Here is a 19,117-nt window from a genome sequence, read left to right as displayed (position 1 = left end):
ATCCGAGCTTTGCTGGCCTCCATTGCCACTGCTCCGGCAGTACTTTTGGGTGGTGTCATGTAACCGGACTAAACCAGAAGTGTGTCACAGCACCACCTGATGAAGAAAGCTTTGCCTATCGAAACGCATTGTGGCCAGCTACAGGGACAATAAAAAAGGTTTGTTTATTTAATCCTTAACGCATGATTTTTTTTTTCTTGCCCCAGCGCTCCTCTCGACCACTTATACTGCCTTATCTACCAACTCATTTTAGAACAGAGGTAAGGTGTTGTGGAAGGTAAAGGAGCAAACATGCAGAAGAACACAACTAGTCTCTGCCTAGTAGGCAAAATCCCTTAGTTGCGAGGCTGAAACTCCTTAGCTATAATTCACCTAAAAATACAGCCAGTAAAGAAGGCAGGTGCAAGGTATAAATAGCTCTACCCGGCACGTGAGATTACAGAGACAAAATAGAAAAGTGATAAACACCTAACTAAACGCAAACCAAGGGATGAATAGCAAAAGGTAGGAGAACTGTCAGCAGCTGGACAGAGGCCAACTAGGCTGTGGCTCAGCAGAGAAGGAAACCAACCACACAGCATTAGGTCACCATATCAAGTCCCAAGACTGAGGCAGGACAAGTGCATTGAGGAGAGACTTAGTGAATAACTTGAACACGGTAAGGCCCTGTGCGCACTAGTCGTTTTTGCTGCATTTTTTGTGGCATCTTTTACAGCGTTTTTGTGCAGAAAACACTGTGACATTGCTTCCCGAGCAATGTCTTCTATTGGTTTTCAGAAGTGCTGTCCGCACACAGCATTTTTTTGTAGCTGCGTTTTTGTGGTGACCACAAAAACGCAGCATGTCAATTATTTTTGCATTTTTCACAGCGTTTTTCACTCATTGAATGCAGTGCACAAAAACGCAGCCAAAAACGCGATAAAAACGCACAAAAAACGCACCCGCGGTAAAAACGCAGCGTGAAAAAAATGCCTAGTTCGCACATAGCCTTAGAGAAAGGTACCTTAGGTTACGAGTAAGAAGTTTTACTTTGAAACCAGTCAACCTTGTTTGTACTTTCCTCCAAGACTGTTTCTCTGATGATTAAGCCTCTTTTTGTGAGATGTTTTAACTGAATGGAAATTAAAAACTTTAACAACCTATTAATTTAGCTATTTGCATATTATAATAATTCTATATGTTTACAACCTGCATTAGCTGAAAAAATTACAATTTACTACAGCGTTAATTTGTTGCTAATTTCAAATGTAATCCTGGCAATATACTTTCATTAGGTGTCAGTCAAGAACTTGTTCATCAACTGATATTCCTTACTTTTCTTATTGAAAAGAAAAACGCTTTGCTAAAAACATATGGTGGATTCTTATCTTTTCAGAAAAGTAAATCGGGCATGTTGAAATCAAATATGCCTAATCATGCATGCTCAACCTCGGCCACACTTAAGGCCACTTTACACACAGAGATAAATCTGTGGCAGATCTGTGGTAGATCTGTGGTAGATCTGTGGTAGATCTGTGGTAGATCTGTGGTAGATCTGTGGTAGATCTGTGGTAGATCTGTGGTAGATCTGTGGTAGATCTGTGGTAGATCTGTGGTAGATCTGTGGTAGATCTGTGGTAGATCTGTGGTTGCAGTGAAATTGTGGACAATCAGTGCCAGGTTTGTGGCTGTGTACAAATGGAACAATATGTCCATGATTTCACTGCAACCACAGATCTGCCAAAGATTTATCTCTGCGTGTAAAGTGGCCTTTAGGCTTTATTCACACATCAGTTTTTTCATGTACAAGAAAAATGAACTGAGTTTCATCAGTGATTTTCATCAGTTTCATCAGAGTTTGGTCACAGTTTCATCAATTTTTGTTTCACTGATAACATAAAAAAGGTTTCTCCACCTTCTCCTGTCTATCAATCAGTGAAAAATTGAAAGCACACAGATTGCATCCAAATGGTGCCTGATTTTTTCACGGATCTATAGATTCGAATTTCTGATTTTGATCCAAAACTTGGATCAATATTGGACAGCTCTCTGTGATTTTGCAAGAGGATAAAAAATTGGACATGTGAACAGCCCCACAGACTGTCATAGGTATGAGTGTTATCCATGAAAAAAATTGATAGCACATGAGTGTGAAAAACTAAGTGTGAATGAGGCCATCGACAACCTTGACAAGGGTCCCTCTGTCAGAGGCCCAGCACTTAATATGTTATCCTCCATCTCATCAATAAAGGATAACTTACCGTACTTTTTGTTTCATAAGACGCGCCAGATTATAAGACGCACTCCAAATGTAGAAAAATAAAGAAAGGTAAAAAAAAAATCTGGGGTCCGTCTTATAATCTGGTGATGTATTACCGGAAGGGATTTGGCAGTGGTGGTGTAGCGGGGTCACAGAAGGCGGGGGTGGTGCTGCAGAAGCGCAATGCTGACTCGGTTCAGCGGGTGTCCCAGATACTCGCTGCGGACACTGAGGCAGGAGGAGCATCCAGAAACTGACAGAAGTGCAGACTTCAAAGAAATGGCGCTTGGAGTCGGCGCGTGTGCAGATGGAGCTCTCACCTCAATGACAAGCCGAGATCTCATCTGCACATGCGCCACCTTCAGGTGCCATTTTCCTTAAGTCTGCTGCAGGGAGATCAATGAGCCGGAGGCGGCGTATATGCAGATGAGATCATGAGCTGGGAGCTCCATCTGCGCATGCGCCGACTCTGGGCGCCTTTATTTGAAGTCTGCACTGATATTTTCAGAATAGTGGCCCTGGCTCACTGTCCTCAGCACAGCCTGCAGCACAGCGCCCGCGACCCGCAGTATCTCCACCTCCCCCAGTAAGCTACATTCAGATTACAAGGTGCACCCTTTTTTTCTTCACACATTTTAGGGAGGAAAATTGCGTCTTATAATCCAAAAAATATGATATATACTAAAACCCATAATAATGATTAGGAGGTCATTCTCTTGTTTGAGTCATTGACGTTACAGGGATGTAAAGGAGGTAGATACTGTATCTCCTTTATTCAATCAGCAAACAAATAATACAATAGCTTTCCATTATTAAAATAAATAGGTAAAATAAAAAAAACAATGGATTAAGAGAGAGTTGACAGCTCTGGATAGCCCCTTAGTATGGCAAGCGTGAATATTCATGAATTAAAACGAATTAATATTAATCAACGTGAATGAACATGAAAACAATTTAATAACTGCCAGAGAATTAATATTTAAAGATGGGAAAGTAGATTGTAATAAATTAGTGACACTGGAATTATAGGATCTGAACAGGAGAAATAAATCAATGTGAACGAATAAACATTTTTATTGTATTAGTAGCAATCCTATTAAATTATCTGCCTGGTTCCAGGAGGAACTTAGCTTAAGCATAAAGTTTAATTAAAATGTAGGATGCAATAAATATTTAAATACCCAAAGTCTCCAGAGTATATTAGCCTATTAAAAACACTGATCATGATGCAATAAACATTGTCTCACCGGGAACTTTATCAACTGCATCGGTATCCACAGTTTGGACTTATAAGATTCGTATCTGAACACCTGTCTTTGTCGCTAGGTGGCGCCACACTAAACCTGCGGATGCTGGCGGGCAACAGTAATGTATTTTTAATTACTCCATGTATGGAGCTCACTATTCTAATCCCAAAATGTCAGGCTTTGTCCGCCAGTCATAGGTTATACTTTCTCTTGTTCACACCTTCTTCTCTGCTCTAACGTAACCTGTTTTTTTTCAGTCCTTGATCTCGGTTTGTGTTTTAACTATCCAAATGCCTCTTGATTTTGTACCTGTCTTTGAAGTAGTGACCCTGACCTAGCATACTGATTATTCTCTGCCACCTAACTGCCCCAGCGAGCCAGTCCAGATACCTCTAATGGGTTTAAAGGGTGAGGTCCAAGGATCCACTGAAACCTTCTAAATGGAGTGGCTTGAGCAAAACCATGAAAGCTTCTTCAAGAGATGCCAGCCTCTCATTGACAGTGCTCTGTTACAGGACTTATTTTGCAGTTTTCATGTCAGGGTCTATGTAATAAGGTGTTAAGGCTGAACTCTTATTTGGCTGACAACTATGTCTCCAGAACAACCCATTAAGAAATATTAGGAAATTGTTCAGCTGCTTTATTTTTTGGTACCACTAAGCATTGTTGCCTATTCTAGTACTTGATAAGGGCTACGATGGACCCCCTCTCAAATTAATTAAATACTGATGGCATATCCTGCACTAATGCTGGCTCCAGACATGTCACCTGCGAACAGTGAACCTGTCAGGTGCAGTATGCACCCAGTACCACGAGCAGTTCTGTGTACATATTGCTAATCCCTGCTGAACTGTCCCTGTATATACTAGCATAGATAAAGAGATCTTTAGAAAAAGTATTTCTAAAGATGTTTTAGCTTATGCTAATGAGCGCGGGGGCTAGTCCCAAGGGCATTATATCCTCCGACTAGCCGCCCTCTTAGCATGTTAGTACGCCCACAGGGTGTACTGTGCTGTTTCAAACAATAATATTTAGGCCGCCTCAAAGTCATTTTACTTGACAAACAAGCATTTTACTTGTGATTGTTGACATTTTTAGGTGGCTTTGTATTGGGAACAAGTATTACTATGAATACTCAGTCCACAATTGCACAATTATTGACCTGTCTAACAGAAGCATAACTTAAGCGACGCTCCAGCGATCCCAGCAGCGATCTGACCTGGTCAGGATCGCTGGTGCGTCGCTACATGGTCGCTGGTGAGCTGTCAATCAGGCAGATCTCACCAGCGACCAGTGACCAGACACCAGCCAGCAGCGACTCGTGGAAACGATGCTGCGCTTGGTAACCCAGGTAAATATCGGGTAACTAAGCAAAATGCTTTGCTTGGTTACCCGATATTTACCCTGGTTACCAGAGCACACCGCTTAGCGCTGGCTCCCTGCACTCGTAGCCAGGGTACACATCGGGTTACTAAGCACTTCGCTTAGTTACCCGATGTGTTCTCTGGCTATGTGTGCAGGGAGACAGCACTGGCAGCCTGAGAGCGGCGTACGCTAGTAACCAAGGTAAATATCAGGTAACCAAGCAAAGCGCTTCATTTGCTTATCTGTACCATGGTTACCAGCATCCGCAGCTTCCAGACACCGGCTCCCTGCTCCCTGCACATTCAGATCGTTGCTCTCTCGCTGTCAAACACAGTCGCTGCTTAGTGTCACACACAGCGAGATCGCTGATGAGGTCACTGGTGCGTCACAAAAACTGTGACTCAGCGGTGATCTCGCTAGCGATCTCACTATGTGAGAAGTACCCCTTAGACTACCACTTTAGGATAATGAAACCTAGGCTGTCAGGGCATAAACTGCATGGTGGGCTATGTGGGGACATCATAATCTGTGAAGGGCTTTGTGGAGATAACATACTGCACCAGAGTCTTTGTGGATACATCATACTGCATGGGGGCTTTGTAGGGATCCATACTGTAGGGAATTTTGTGAGACCATCATAATGTTTTAGGAACTGTGCAAGGACATAATACTCTGTGGGGGGCTGTTTGTGGACATTTTATTGTGTGGGGAGACTGTGGGGGCATAATATTATGTTGGGAGCTGTTGGCCAAGTTACAATGGCTGATTAAAGGGAGCAGTATAATTTATATTTTATTTATAAACTTAGCAAAAAATTTTATGGTCTTGAGTAGCTGTTACTGATAAGAATATATGCTGTAATAAACCCTATTGTAACATGTAATAACATTTGTTGCAAGTAAGCATATTTAAATATGCTCAATATTAATTGATAAAATGTAATATAAAACTATAATGTAGTAAAAGAGAAATCAAGGACTACAGTATATGAATTACAGTGGAATTTATTGCAATGACTTAGTCCAATATAATGCATAACAGTGTGAGTTACCGGCGGCACAGCAATGATCGGACGCGGAAGCAGAAGTGGCCGGGAGACAGAGTCTGCAGGACGCGTCGCGGGACCTGTAAGTATGATCATCATGTTTTTTAATAATGTGGGGTTTTTTTACAGTCCCTGGACCTGATCTGTACACGATCTGTAACACGAGGTTTGCAGGAAAGCTCAGGATCGGGCTCGTGTACATGATCACTATGTGATCAGTACAATCCCCGATCTTTACAGGTCAGGATCGCCCATCACTAAATGTGACATTTCAGTCTACATGATAAAGGCCACGTAGACTGAAACATCACATTGCTTTACCCCATATTGGATTGTGCGATTTCAATAAATTCCACTTTAATTCACATACTGGAGTGCCAAATCTATCTTTTATTGCATTACTACGGACTTGGACGCTCTGTGAGCACCCAAAAACCTAGGAGTGCTGTATTTCCATATCTATATATAAAACAATAATAAAAGTAACCTGGATGAAGTTTGGCCTGTTGGTTCAACCAACCGTAACAGTCATGATTTCTCATGTGGCCCATTGGGAAAATTAATTGTCCACTCTTGCTTTAGGGTATTTCATAATACTCTAAAATAAAGGACTTAAAGACCCTTTATGCAAAGCAAAAAGGAAAACTCTGAGCAAGTGCTATTGTCTACCTCTCCCAACTGTATAAAGGTTTTCCTAGAGGGTGTAGTTACTTTGCTGAGGTGTGTACTAGGAAAATGTGCCATTATAAAACAAATGTATGAAACTAGGCCAATAACCAATTATTACCAATATGTAGACAAATGAAATACATCCATATAATGGAATTGGTAATTGAGTTTTTGACATGTAGATCAGGGGGGCTGTAGCATCGATGAATAGATATAAAATAATTGAGATATGTTGGGAAAATGGTCATGTACAGTATATTGTGAAAAAATATATACCTAGCATAGGAAGGTGGCATGTCTCTGGAAGAATTCCCTAATGTCTGTTTAGATGAGGTAATGATTGGGGAATGAGCCCTTATAAAAAATACTCATTTCTGACTCTCAGTCCATCTAAACAGGCCGGTAATCCTCCGATGAAAGAGCAAAGTGCCCATTTGTTAACTGCAATGATTTTTATGCTGGAATAAAAATTACAGTTGTCAGCAACACTATATTTTGTGTAAGGAGGTGATGTGCTGCCATAAACATAGATATCACGTGATGCCAGTAAATGGGATATTCTAGGCACACGGCCCAATCGTAATAACGACTGTTCTGGGCATGTAGAATATCAGTTGGCCTTTCAAAGCAGGCTAGTAAATGAACACTGACTTGCTTGTTTAGTGGTCGGGATCTTTTCATGTAAAAAGTCCATAAGTCTCTTATCAGGGTAGAAAGAAAGGCGGGATATAACTAAGAAAGGAAAGAGTGAGAAAGAAAGGAAAGAAGTTTAAAATTAAGGAAGCAAGGAAGGAAAGAGGACGGTAAAAAAAAGATAGGATGGATAGAAGGAAGGAAGGAATAGAGGGAAAGAGGAAGGAAGGAAATATCGCGATAACACTTTTTATTATATTAAAGCAGTTGACCACTACTTTTACATTGATGGCCTATCCTTAGATCATCAATGTCTGATCGGCCGGGGTCTAACACCTGGCACCCCAACCAATGAACTGTTCTTGGTGGCGGCGGTGGTAGCAGGTGGCCAGAAATGCTCAGTTCTGGAGCTGCTCCATCTTCTGATAGCAGACGCGTCCAGGTCCGCACATCTGCCTTCCATTTGAATCAATAGGAGGCGGATGTGCAGTACCCGGCCACAGGTACTATTACCCGGTCGCAGATACTATCAGAAGATAGGAAAAACCTGAGAAAAAAGGGTCTATAATGCATAACGGGTTCAAGAAAAGTAACATGCCATACATTTCTTTTCAACTGCTTTTATTAGAAAGGTGCATAACAAACTAGAGAAGGTCAAAATAGAAGACATATAAAAGGTGGAGAGTTGGTGGTTACCTTTCTAGTAATACTATTGGTGACGTGTGTTTTTAGTGTCCCTTTGTGTTTTTTGACCTGCCTGCTTTTTAGGGAGCTTCTTTTCTGGCCTCTAGGTCCAAAATGATGTTTATTAGGATTTTTTGTCCACTCTACATATGGATTGACCCTATGCCGTTTCTTTAAGGGACGCCTCTTCCTCATGTGGGATCTCTTTTCCTTCCTCCTAACCTTTTTTATCTGGTACTTTGTAAACTATATACTATTGAAAACAATTTTTTTTTCATCTCACTTGCCATGATTCTGGCTTTGTGTTATGCACCTTTCTAATAAAAGCACTTTAAAAGAATTTATGTATGGCATGTTACTTTTCTTGAACTTGTTATGCATTATAGACCCCTTTTTCTCAGGTTTTTTACTATTATGTGGGGTTATTGCAATTTCACTGTATAATGAGGTCCTTTTATCTTGGTATTTTCTTTATAACTATTAGAAGATGGGGCAGCTCCGGAATTTAACATTTCTGACTGCCTGCTGCCCCCGGTGGCATTGCTGCATGTTGAACCCCAATGATCAGACATTGATGTCTTAAAGTTACTTTGCACGCTGCGATATCTATATCGATATCGCTAGCGAGCGTACCCGCCCCCGTCGGTTGTGCGACACGGGCAAATCACTGCCCGTGGCCCACAACATCGCTTACACCCATCACACGGACTTACCTTCCCTACGACGTCGCTGTGAGCCGCGATCCGCCTCCTGTCTAAGGGGGCGGTTCATGCGGCGTCACATGGCAACTGTCCAATAGAAGCAGAGGGGCGGAGATGAGCGGATGGAATATCCCGCCCACCTCCTTCCTTCCATCTTTTCCGGTGGACAGCAGGTAAGGAGATGTTCGTCGTTCCTGCGGTGTCACACATAGCGATGTGTGGTGCCATAGGAACGACGAACAACATCGTACCTGCAGCAGCAAAGATATTAAAGAAATGAACGACGTGTCAACGAGCAATGATTTTTCACGTTTTTGCGCGCGTTGATCGTCGCTCATTGGTGTCACACACTGCAATGTCGCTAACGGCGTCGAATGTGCGTCCGTCACTAACAATGTGACCCCGACGATATATCGTTAGCGATGTCGCAGCGTGCAAAGCACCCTTTATCCTATTAATTGGCCATCAATGTCAAGGTTGTGGACAACCTCTTTAAATATATTAATCATGCTACATCATTTCATTCTGTGGTATTAATTAGTGCCACAGATGTTTAATTCTCACGTCACAATGTAAAGAATTAACAAATGAACATTAAAAAATTTTAAAACTAAAATGAAATAAAGCAAAATTCTTTTGTTATCATAAACCAGATGGCAAAATGACTGCACGAGAAGTTCTTCCATGAACTGCACTCACCGCTGCCTCAGGATGATCTGGGAAGTAACTAAAGGTCTTAAATACCCTGCAGTGCAGCAAAATTGTTTAGAAAATCAATCCGAGGAATTAATTTTAACAGTTGCAGGTTCAGGATCAGCACAATACAATCTTTCAGAACCTCAAAAGACTAGCTAAGCTCTAAGCTATATTGTAAACATCCAGACACTGATTCCTTTTGTAGCTCCAGAGACTTTTGATAAGATATTTGTTGTTATAGATATAGAAATCTACTCTAACGTGTTTGTATAAAGTAGTACAAGATAAGAATGGCGGATTTGTAATGATAGCCTATAAGGGTTCATACAATACACATGGGGACCTGCCTTGTACTATGATCTGTTATCTACAGTAATCACTTAGGAATAAAGCAAACCCCTCTCTACATTTCAATTGTATAAATAATGAATTAGTTGGTTGAACTCTGTAGGTTTTCAACATAATAAAAAGGCCAAGCAAAACTAACTTTATTAAAGGGGCTCTCCCGTAAAAGAAAAAAAAGTCACTATAAATTTCTATTCCTAAATACCTTCAATTAGCAGCACTTGTTTAGTCTAATGAGGTAATCAATATAGAACAACAAACTTTCACTGTCTCTTTATACTCACTGATACTTGTCCTACAGCGTTAATAGTACAGATGACCGTGAGCATGTGCAGTAGGAAGTAGTAACCTGGGGATAGCGTGACAGTATGTGGTATATGTTATCTCCAGGTCACAGTTGAGCATCATACTACTCAAGTATTCAGCAGTTAGGAAGATAGAGAAGACAGCAGTGTGAGCACCTCTTCTGACCTCAGCATCCCTGGTAGTTCTAGAATTATATAAGCTAGACATGGAGGACAGCAGTGTGAGCAACATCTTCTTACCTCAGCACCACAGGTATATCCAGTATTAGGTTAGAAATACCAAGAGGACAGCAGTGTGAGCAGCCTCTTCTTACCTCAGAACTCCTGCTGCCTCCAGTATTAGGTTAGAAATACCAGGAGGATAGCAGTGTGAGCAACATCTTCTTACCTCAGCACCACAGTTATCTCCAGTATTAGATCAGATAGGGTGAACAGCAGTTTGAGCGGTTTCTTCTTACTTCAGCATCCCTGATATCTCCAGTATTAGATCAGGTAGACAGGTTGGACAATAGTGTGAGTGGCCTCTTCTTACCTCAGAACCCTTGCATCTTTTGTATCAGATCAGAAAGACAAGGTGGACAGTAGTGTGGGCAACCTTTTCTTACTTCAGAACCAATGGTATCTCCAGTATTATATCAGAAATACAGGGTGGACAGCAGTGTAAGCAGCCTCTTCTTACCTCAGCACCCCTGGTTTCTCCATTACTAGCTCAGAAGACAAGGTGATACTCAATGTTAGATGCCTCTTCTTACCTCAGTCCTTCTGATATCTCCACAATTAGATAAGATGGACAGAGTGGACAGCAGTGTGAGCAGCCTCTTCTTACCTCAGAACCCCTGGTATTTCCAGAATTTAATTGGAAAGGCAAGGTGAACAGCAATGTGAGATGCCTCGTCTTACCTCAGCTCTCCTGGTACCACCAATATTAGGTCAGAATATTTACTGGGAGCACATCTTCCTACACATAAAGGGAGTGGACAGAGCTTCCTACTGTAAGTTCACAGTCCATGGTCCTAATAATATTCTAGGCCAAATTTTGGTCAGCTTAACAAGACAGCAGCTATTTTAATGTACTCTAGTGATTAACAAAATGTACATCATTTGATTTGCTAATTAAAGGTATTTAAGGAGTTATAATGACATTTGTTTTCTTTTTCTGAAGAACCCCTTTAAGATTTTGATGAAACTAGGTACCACAGGTGCTTCATAACAATTTCCATTTCTATACAGATGTATTCACAGAAGAGAGGATGAGTGTAGTGTCATCATGGAAAGGGAGAAAATAGTCCATGTTTTGACAACAAGAGTATTAGTAAAGCTACATACAAAAGGGACTCAGGGAGTACCTACAGGGACCCAAGGGGTAAGGGGGCCCATGATAATCTCCAAAGCAGGTGGAATTGTGCATTATGATGAGCTATTGGGCTGTAAAGGCCCCATATACACTTTTTGCATAGGGGCCCATTTCTGTCTGTGTCCGCCAGTACCTGCACCAAAACAGGTATAAAGACCAAAGTCCGTCGTTGCCCTTTTAAAGTCCTTCTTTTTAAACTTGTAAATAAGATATATTAAAAGATTTACTATCTTGTTCCCAAAAATGTATGTTGATGTAGTCAATCAACAATCAGAATCAGGAGTGAAAAACTTGCTTTTTTGGGCAGACTGGATCATGCATTATTGATGTACTGTACTTAAACCCCACTCATGGTGCTGCACCTACCAGAGAGGATGTACAAGCAACAGGGCCAGGAGGGAGACTAGCTGTATGTGTGGGAGAGTAGCTACACTATCTGGCTGGCTTTGGGCCATCATACTCATTATAGCCAAGCTATGGGGCAATGTAGCAGCTACACACAGCGAACATTGGCCCCATGACCTCTGTCGCAGCCAAAGTCACTGTGTAGCCCCAGCCTAAGTTTAATAATACAGCCCACACACTAAAATAATTTTACTGAGTAGTCCCAGATCTCATTTCAGTTTGAGACCCCTGAACCATATGATTTAAATTTTTATATTACTGATGAAATACTAACTCAAACTAATATTGAAAGTTTGTAGAGTCTTTCTCAAGGTCAGGTATGATACATATTTGTTTAACAATGAACCTCTAGATAATTAAAAATATAATAAAGGGCAATTTTAAAATAATATACAGTATATGAGCAGATCATCTTTACAGTTAGATGTTTCTGTTTTGCCACATTTATATAGAGAAGGTCATCTCCAAAATGAAATGAAGAGGCTAACAGATGGCTGATACAAACTGTCCAAAACCAGCGTTCTCCAACCTAAATACAGATGGCTATTTGGCAACAGAATGGTTCCAAGTTGGAAAGTGTAAGGATAAAAAGGATGTAAAGATACTATTTATCAAAATCACAGTATTGAAAATCACTACTTTACCTTCACAAGGTACAAGGTTGTTAGAACATTTCCTTGTGCTGACAACATCACTTAACCTGTAGAGACAAATGGTTTCCTTGCAACTCAGTATCATCCTTAAATTAACTTCTGTTTCCAGTTTGTTCTCTCTCGGGAGACGCACATTAGGCATGATTTGCATGACTGATGATCATTTTGTTGTGAATATATAAACAGTGAATGTAATTATAACGAATGTAGAAATAGAGCCCAATGAAATAAAGAAACAAAAAGCGAGATTTGACTTAACAGTGGTAATGTTCTAAGTAGAAATAAATCAGCGGAACAAACTTTTAAGCACCATATACAGTTATCCATTCTACAAAACCATATACCATATTTTTCATTTTATAAGACGCACCCCAAATTTCGACAAAAATAAGGTAAAAAAAGGGGGGATCCGTCTTATAATCTGGTGGTGTCTTGCAGGGGGGAAGGGCAGCAGAGGTGGTGGAGTGGGGTCACAGGAGGCAGGGGCGATGTTGGAGTAGGGCAATGCTGCAGGTGGTGCAGCGGGTGTCCCAGATGCTCTGTCGGCGGTGTGGGATTCAAAGAGATGGCACCCGGAGTCGGCATGTGCGCAGATTGAGTTATCGGCTCAATGACAAGTCAAGACCTCATCTGTGCACCATCACCTCTGAGCATCATTTTCCTTAAGTCTACTGCTGGGAGATCAATGGGCTTGAAGCGGTGTATGCGCAGATGAGATCTTGAGCCGAGAGCTCCATCTGCATACGCGTCGACTCCACGCACCATTATTTGAAGCCCGTCCTGCCGACAGAGCATCTGGGACATCCGCCGCACCACTTGCAGCATCGCCCTATTCCATGCAGACTGCAAAGCCCCCACAGCCAGCACAGCTCCTGCAGCCAGCACAGCACCCGCAGCCGGTATATTAAATTCAGATTATAAGATGCACACCTTAATTTCCTCCCAAATTTTTGGGAGGAAATGTGCGTCGTATAATCGGAAATATACGGTAAACATTTTCTTAAATGTTCTTAAAAACATCTTTGAGTTTTTTTTATCAATTTGCCATGATAGCAATGTGTTGGTGTATACATGTGATGTCATATGGAAACATACTATTCTTCATATCATACTTTTAGGAAATAGGTGCAGCTAATGAGCTCTGTTTGGTGAATGATGTGCTAAGTGTCTGTAAATCTACAAATATTGCATCTGTCAAGTAGGTCATAGACAACATGGGATACAAACAGTTTCTTAGAATAATCATAATTATCTAAATTAGAATCCCAATATCGATTGATATAATATAGAATCTACTCCAGATTCTCAAATAAATACATTGAGTAAAAAACACGTACCGGAGACTCGTTCATAAATAGACAATACATTTTTATTTAAAATATACATACAACTAAAAATGATGAGGTAGTCAATTTCCATTATAGATTGAAAATATGAGGTAGCAAGTCAGATTGTATCAGCCCCACCCACCAAAAGACAAGCAGGTAACATCTCACATCCACTCCTTGTATCTCTGAATATCACAACAAGATAAATGTCAGTACTCAATATTAAGTACATGGAGAAACACCATAGGGTATATAGCTTCAATGTCAACTACATAGTATTTCATGTCAGGCACTTACCCATGGTGTACAGATGGAGGTATATACTGACAGTCAAAGGTAGGTGAGGAGATATCCAAGTCCTGTAAATATTGTATCTGTCGTTCATTGAGGAGCTCCAATTTTCCACCACTGTTTTAAGAAGAAATTTTGATGAGGAGGATGAGAATGAAACTAATACTAAGGGCTCATTCAGATGACCATTCCATTTGTCTTGGTCAGTTCCTTTTTTTTGCGGACCTACTGACAAGAACATTTTTTCAATGTGTTTTGTGTAGGATTGGATGACACACGGAAGTACTTTTGAGTGCCATCAGTTCCTACAAAAAATACATCGGCGTTCATATGTCCATTCAGTTATTATGAAACATGCCCTATTCTGTTCCGCAATTGTGGACCTTGATACAATGGCTTCCCATTGCCCAATGACTCCAGTTCAAAACCCTAACCATGACCTACAAAGCCATCCACAACCTGTCTCCTCCCTACATTTCTGACCTAGTCTCCCAGTACTTACCTGCACGTAACCTTCGATCCTCACAAGATCTCCTTCTCTGCTCCCCTCTCATCTCCTCTTCCCACCATCACATCCAAGATTTCTCCTGTGCCTCCTCCATACTCTGGAATGCTCTGCCACAACACATCAGACTTTCGCCTACCTTGACACACTTCAAAAGTAACCTAAAGACCCACATCTTCCGACAAGCCTCCAACCTGCCGTAACCCTCAGTCTGATGCAGCGCCGCACAATCAGCTCTACCCTCACCTACTGTATCCTCACCTATCCCATTTAGACTGTGAGCCCTCACGGGCAGGGACCTCTATCCTCCTGTACCAGTCTGTGCCTTGTATTGCTTATGATTATTGTACTTGTCCCTATTATGTAAACCCCTTTCACAAGTAAAGCGCCATGGAATTGATGGCGCTATAATAATAAATAATAATAATAATAATAATGGGTCCGTAAAATCCTTGGAAGCCACACGGAAGCACCTCCATGTGGCCTCCGTCTATCAGTGCCCCTGCAGTCTATGTCCCACTCCACCACCAACCCAGCAGCTGCTCTTCCAGCAGTGTGTCAACATCTGCTTGCACAGCAGTGTCAGCAGCTGCAGGGATGATGAGCGTCAACATCAGGAGGTTAGCTAAGTTCATTACCTGCAGTGATGAAGTCCCCTGTACTCCTGCTCGTCACTAAGTTCCATGCCCACAGCGATATCACCTCAAGTCTCGCGAGCGGCCTGAGACTGTGACTAGCGGTGACGTGATGGGCCCATGCGATGCTTCGCGTGACAACGTGGTGGTCATTGAACTCAGTGACAAGCGCTGATGTCAAGATTTCAGTGGATTTCATCACCGCACGTAATGTACCAAGCTAACCTCATGACGTCAATGCTAGTCATGCTCTGCGGTGACTTGACCTGACCTTATGATGTTAGCTCAGGTCACTGCAGTACTCTACCAGCCAATAGGGAACATTCTGTACTTCATTGACTGGGACAGCGAGTATTGATTGTCATGGGACCACCTTATTGGATTACACCGGACCCAGATTTGTTTTTCCTTTTCAATTAATTGGTGAAAGACGGATTGTTTTGGGGAGTGTTTTTTTTTTTTTAAATAAAAAATGTATTTGTTGTCTATTTCTTTTATCATTGACTGGGTTAGTAATGTCGGGTATCTGAGAGATGCCGACATCACTAATGCCAGGACTTGATGCCAGGTGACATTACACAGCTGGTGTCAACCCCATATATTACCCCGTTTGCCACCGCACCAAGGCAACAGGATGAGCTGGAGCGAAGCGCCAGGATTGGCGCATCTAATAGATGAGCCACTTCTGGAGCGGCTGTAGCCTGCAAATTTGAGGCTGAGGAGGGTCCAATAACAGTGGACCTCCCTAGTCTCAGAATACCAGACCACAGCTCTCTACCTTGGCTGGTGATCCAATTTGGAGGGGACCCCATATATTTTGTTTTAAATAATTTATTTAATTTAAAATAACAGTGTGGGGTGCCCTGTTTTGGATTACCAGCCAAGATGAAGCTGCCAGCTGTGGCCTACAGGCTGTAGCCGTCTGCTTCACTTTACCTGACTACAAAAAATAGGTGGGACCTAATTTTTTTTTAATTATTTATTTATTTTTTGGCTAAGTACAATGCTAAACACCCATTAGTGCCATATGAAAGGCACTAAAGGATACAAGATTACAAAACGCTGGGGAGTGGGACATTATATATGTGTTTCTTATCTATCTATTATCTATTGGTTATCTATCTATCTATCTATCTATCTATCTATCTAACTATCTATCTATCTATCCAGCTATCTTTCTAGCTTTTGACTGTACGTAACCCTCCTTCCATTTTTTTATGAAAAAAATGCATGCAGAGAGTGCTTTTTTTGGGACCAAAAACGTGCATCTTTGTGTCACCACAAAGATGTAGCATGCGCACATAGCCTTACTTTGCAGGGACCTTTTCCACAATGTTCTCCAAGACAGAATTGTCCAAATACTTAGCAATTGCTTGTGTCAAAGATGTTTCCTCCTAAGCAGAATAATGGACTAATGGGTGATTATGATGAAACAAAGCCTTTATACAAAGGATGTCCTTTGACTGATTGTGTCTGGTTCTCTGCTTCAGCATTTTATACAGTACGATTTTGCTGAGAAGGTAGAATAGGTCCACCTTACTTTCTCTCTCTGCAACTAGAAAAGGGACTTATCTTTGAGTGAGTCGTACTCGTTACGGTGAGATTATTTTCATATTTCTCACACCTTCCCCAATTCTTACTTTGTAGATATGTCCACTCACTGTCTTCTTACCTGATGCATATTGGGTCCCCTTTATTGATAGCTCACCAGTGCATTTGTAGCCACATTTTCAGCTATAGCACCCTGGACTCCTTTCAATATATCACATGGTACGGACTCTTAATATATCTCCCTGCATAAGATAATGCCTGTTATTTAAATTACCATGTAATGTATAAACATCTTCCTTATTATCACTATAGTTGACGAAGCCATATTAAAATTGAACATTAAAGGGGTGGTCCACTACAAAGCATAGTGGCCACATCAATGTAAAGCTGTGACAGAATGTTTTTTCTAAATACCTTCTATTGTCCATTCTGCCTGTGAGCAGCAATATCACTCTCCGCCCATTCCCCATCACGTGACCGAGGCTGCAGTGACCTCTGATGTCCCGTGATGTCACGTCAATTTTCTAATTGGAGGTTGACCTGGTATCACCGAGGCGGGACCCAGTCTAAATGAGTGACTGGGCTGTGGGCGGAGTTTCACTGCACATCACAGCCCAGTGTCCCTCGTGCTTCTGGCGCTCTGCAGTGAAGGAGAGAACGTGAGAGATGCTGGGCTGTGACGTGCGATGAAACTCCGCCCACAGCCCAATCACTCAGGGAGACTAGGGCCATCTCGGTGATGCCGGGTCAACTTCCAATTCCGGAAGTTGACATGACATCACTGGACATCAGAGGTCAGGGCAGCCGGGCTCAAGTGATGGGGATGAGCGGACAATGATAGCGCCGTTCAAAGGGAGAACGGACAACAGAAGGTATTTAGAAAAAGCTTTTTGTCTCAGTTTTACATTGATGTGGCCATTTGCCTTGTAGTGAACAACCTCTTTAAACTAGTTGACTTTTCCATAATGCGGGTGGTAAGCGCTTTATCTCCTATCTTTAAATACATGAAGTCACTGTTTGTGCATGAGCGATTGTTCCCAACAGATTTGGCATTCGTTTTAAAAGACCCAAGTCAACTCTGATTACCCAGGTTTTCTGGTACTCGTGAATTTAATATACAGGCTGATTAAACTTCCAGTATCATTTAGACCTTCTGGTTTGATTTTAATTTTGCCGACACATTGCACATTATTTTTCTCTTACCCATTTGCAGGCCATCAGCTTTATTGTCCTCAAATTGTCTCTTAAATCCCTAGTGAAGTCCTTCAGTACTGATTCTTTTGTCTGTTTTTTTCCGATACTGCTCATTGGATTCGCAAAATATGCCATCATTCTTGATCTTGATGGTCTCTTTTAAAACATCCAAGCTAATGTTTTTATCCAAATAAAGTCATTAAGGCCCTGTGCGCACACTGCGTTTTTTGCCACAGTTTGGCTGCATTTTTGGGTGCAATCTGTTGTCCTAACCTGCATGCAGTTCTTCCACAACAAAGTCTATGAGATTTGAGAAAAGCTGTGCACAGGTTGCTTATGTTTTCCTTGCAGTTTTGGTTGCAAAGAAAGAAGCAGCATGTCACTTCGTTTCTGTGTTTTTCCCTGCGTTTTGCCATTGACCATGTTAAAAAGAAACGCAGGGGCAAAAACGCACCAAAACATGACAAAAACACACCGTGGTTTTTTATGTGTTTTTTTTTTGGCCAGAGGGTGCATTTTTTGCTCAAGAGACAAAACTTCTGTGTGCGCACATACCCTAACAGTTTGTTTTATAAAGTGGTTGCACTGCCTTGGTTCAAAGTGGTCCTTTAATATGTGGTCAGTTTCTAATGTACCAGTAAACGATGCAGCAAATCATACTGCAGCACATCTCTCTTGAGTCCATTTGAGTCAGCCTATACCAGACACTGGAGCTCATTTGAGATGTGCTACCATGCAGGGTTTCCAGGCCGATGATAGCCTCCATAGTTGTCCAATGATCTTGTGGCAATCGAAGCACTGCTAAAGACATCATCTTGTAAGTTCAGGGTGAGATCAGCCTAATATTCAGGAGAAACTGGATAAAGTCAAACTGCAACTGAAAAACTCTCAAAGAGTTGTACATCTTGTCCATTAAATTTTGGTTCTTGGACCAGATATTCTGCCATGATGATTGGTTGAGGTAGGCGCTGTCCATGTGTCCCCCATTTCAATAGTGCTAAGGTTTGATTGTGTTGATCCTAATAAATCAGTCGGGACCACACTCAGATTATGATAAGTAAACAGGTATCTTATACACCAGGTTCTCTTGTGTCCACAGCTATGTCATTCTTGCTACCAGTCGTCATCCAACCCATACATCGACCTTTCCTATGTAGAGATGAGGTGGAGGTTCAGTTCGCCGGCAGCCAAGGAGCCGAGTCTCCACTGGCTTGAGCTTGACCCAAATCCTGGATCAAGTAAATGATTGGCAGTTTGAGTCTCCGTCCACAA

At 41.7% G+C, this 19,117-nt stretch overlaps 1 protein-coding gene across 4 annotated transcripts in view; it reads right to left on the bottom strand.

Moving 5' to 3' along the window:
- The window catches only part of SYNDIG1 (synapse differentiation inducing 1), a 462,371-nt gene that overhangs the window by 304,932 nt on the left and 138,322 nt on the right, over positions 1 to 19,117 (bottom strand). The window contains exon 2 of one of the 4 annotated variants that reach the window (XM_075339413.1): positions 13,967 to 14,077. The exons of the other annotated variants lie outside the window; for them this stretch is intronic. The gene's annotated coding sequence lies outside the window, so the exon portion shown is untranslated. The remainder of the gene's footprint in view (positions 1 to 13,966; positions 14,078 to 19,117) is intronic. 4 annotated transcript variants of the gene reach the window in all.

This window comes from Anomaloglossus baeobatrachus, chromosome 3 (genome assembly GCF_048569485.1).
Source record: "Anomaloglossus baeobatrachus isolate aAnoBae1 chromosome 3, aAnoBae1.hap1, whole genome shotgun sequence".
Lineage (NCBI taxonomy): Eukaryota > Metazoa > Chordata > Amphibia > Anura > Aromobatidae > Anomaloglossus > Anomaloglossus baeobatrachus.
The sequence above is the reverse complement of the archived record's forward strand: the minus strand, read 5'-3'. Positions and strand labels throughout refer to the sequence as shown.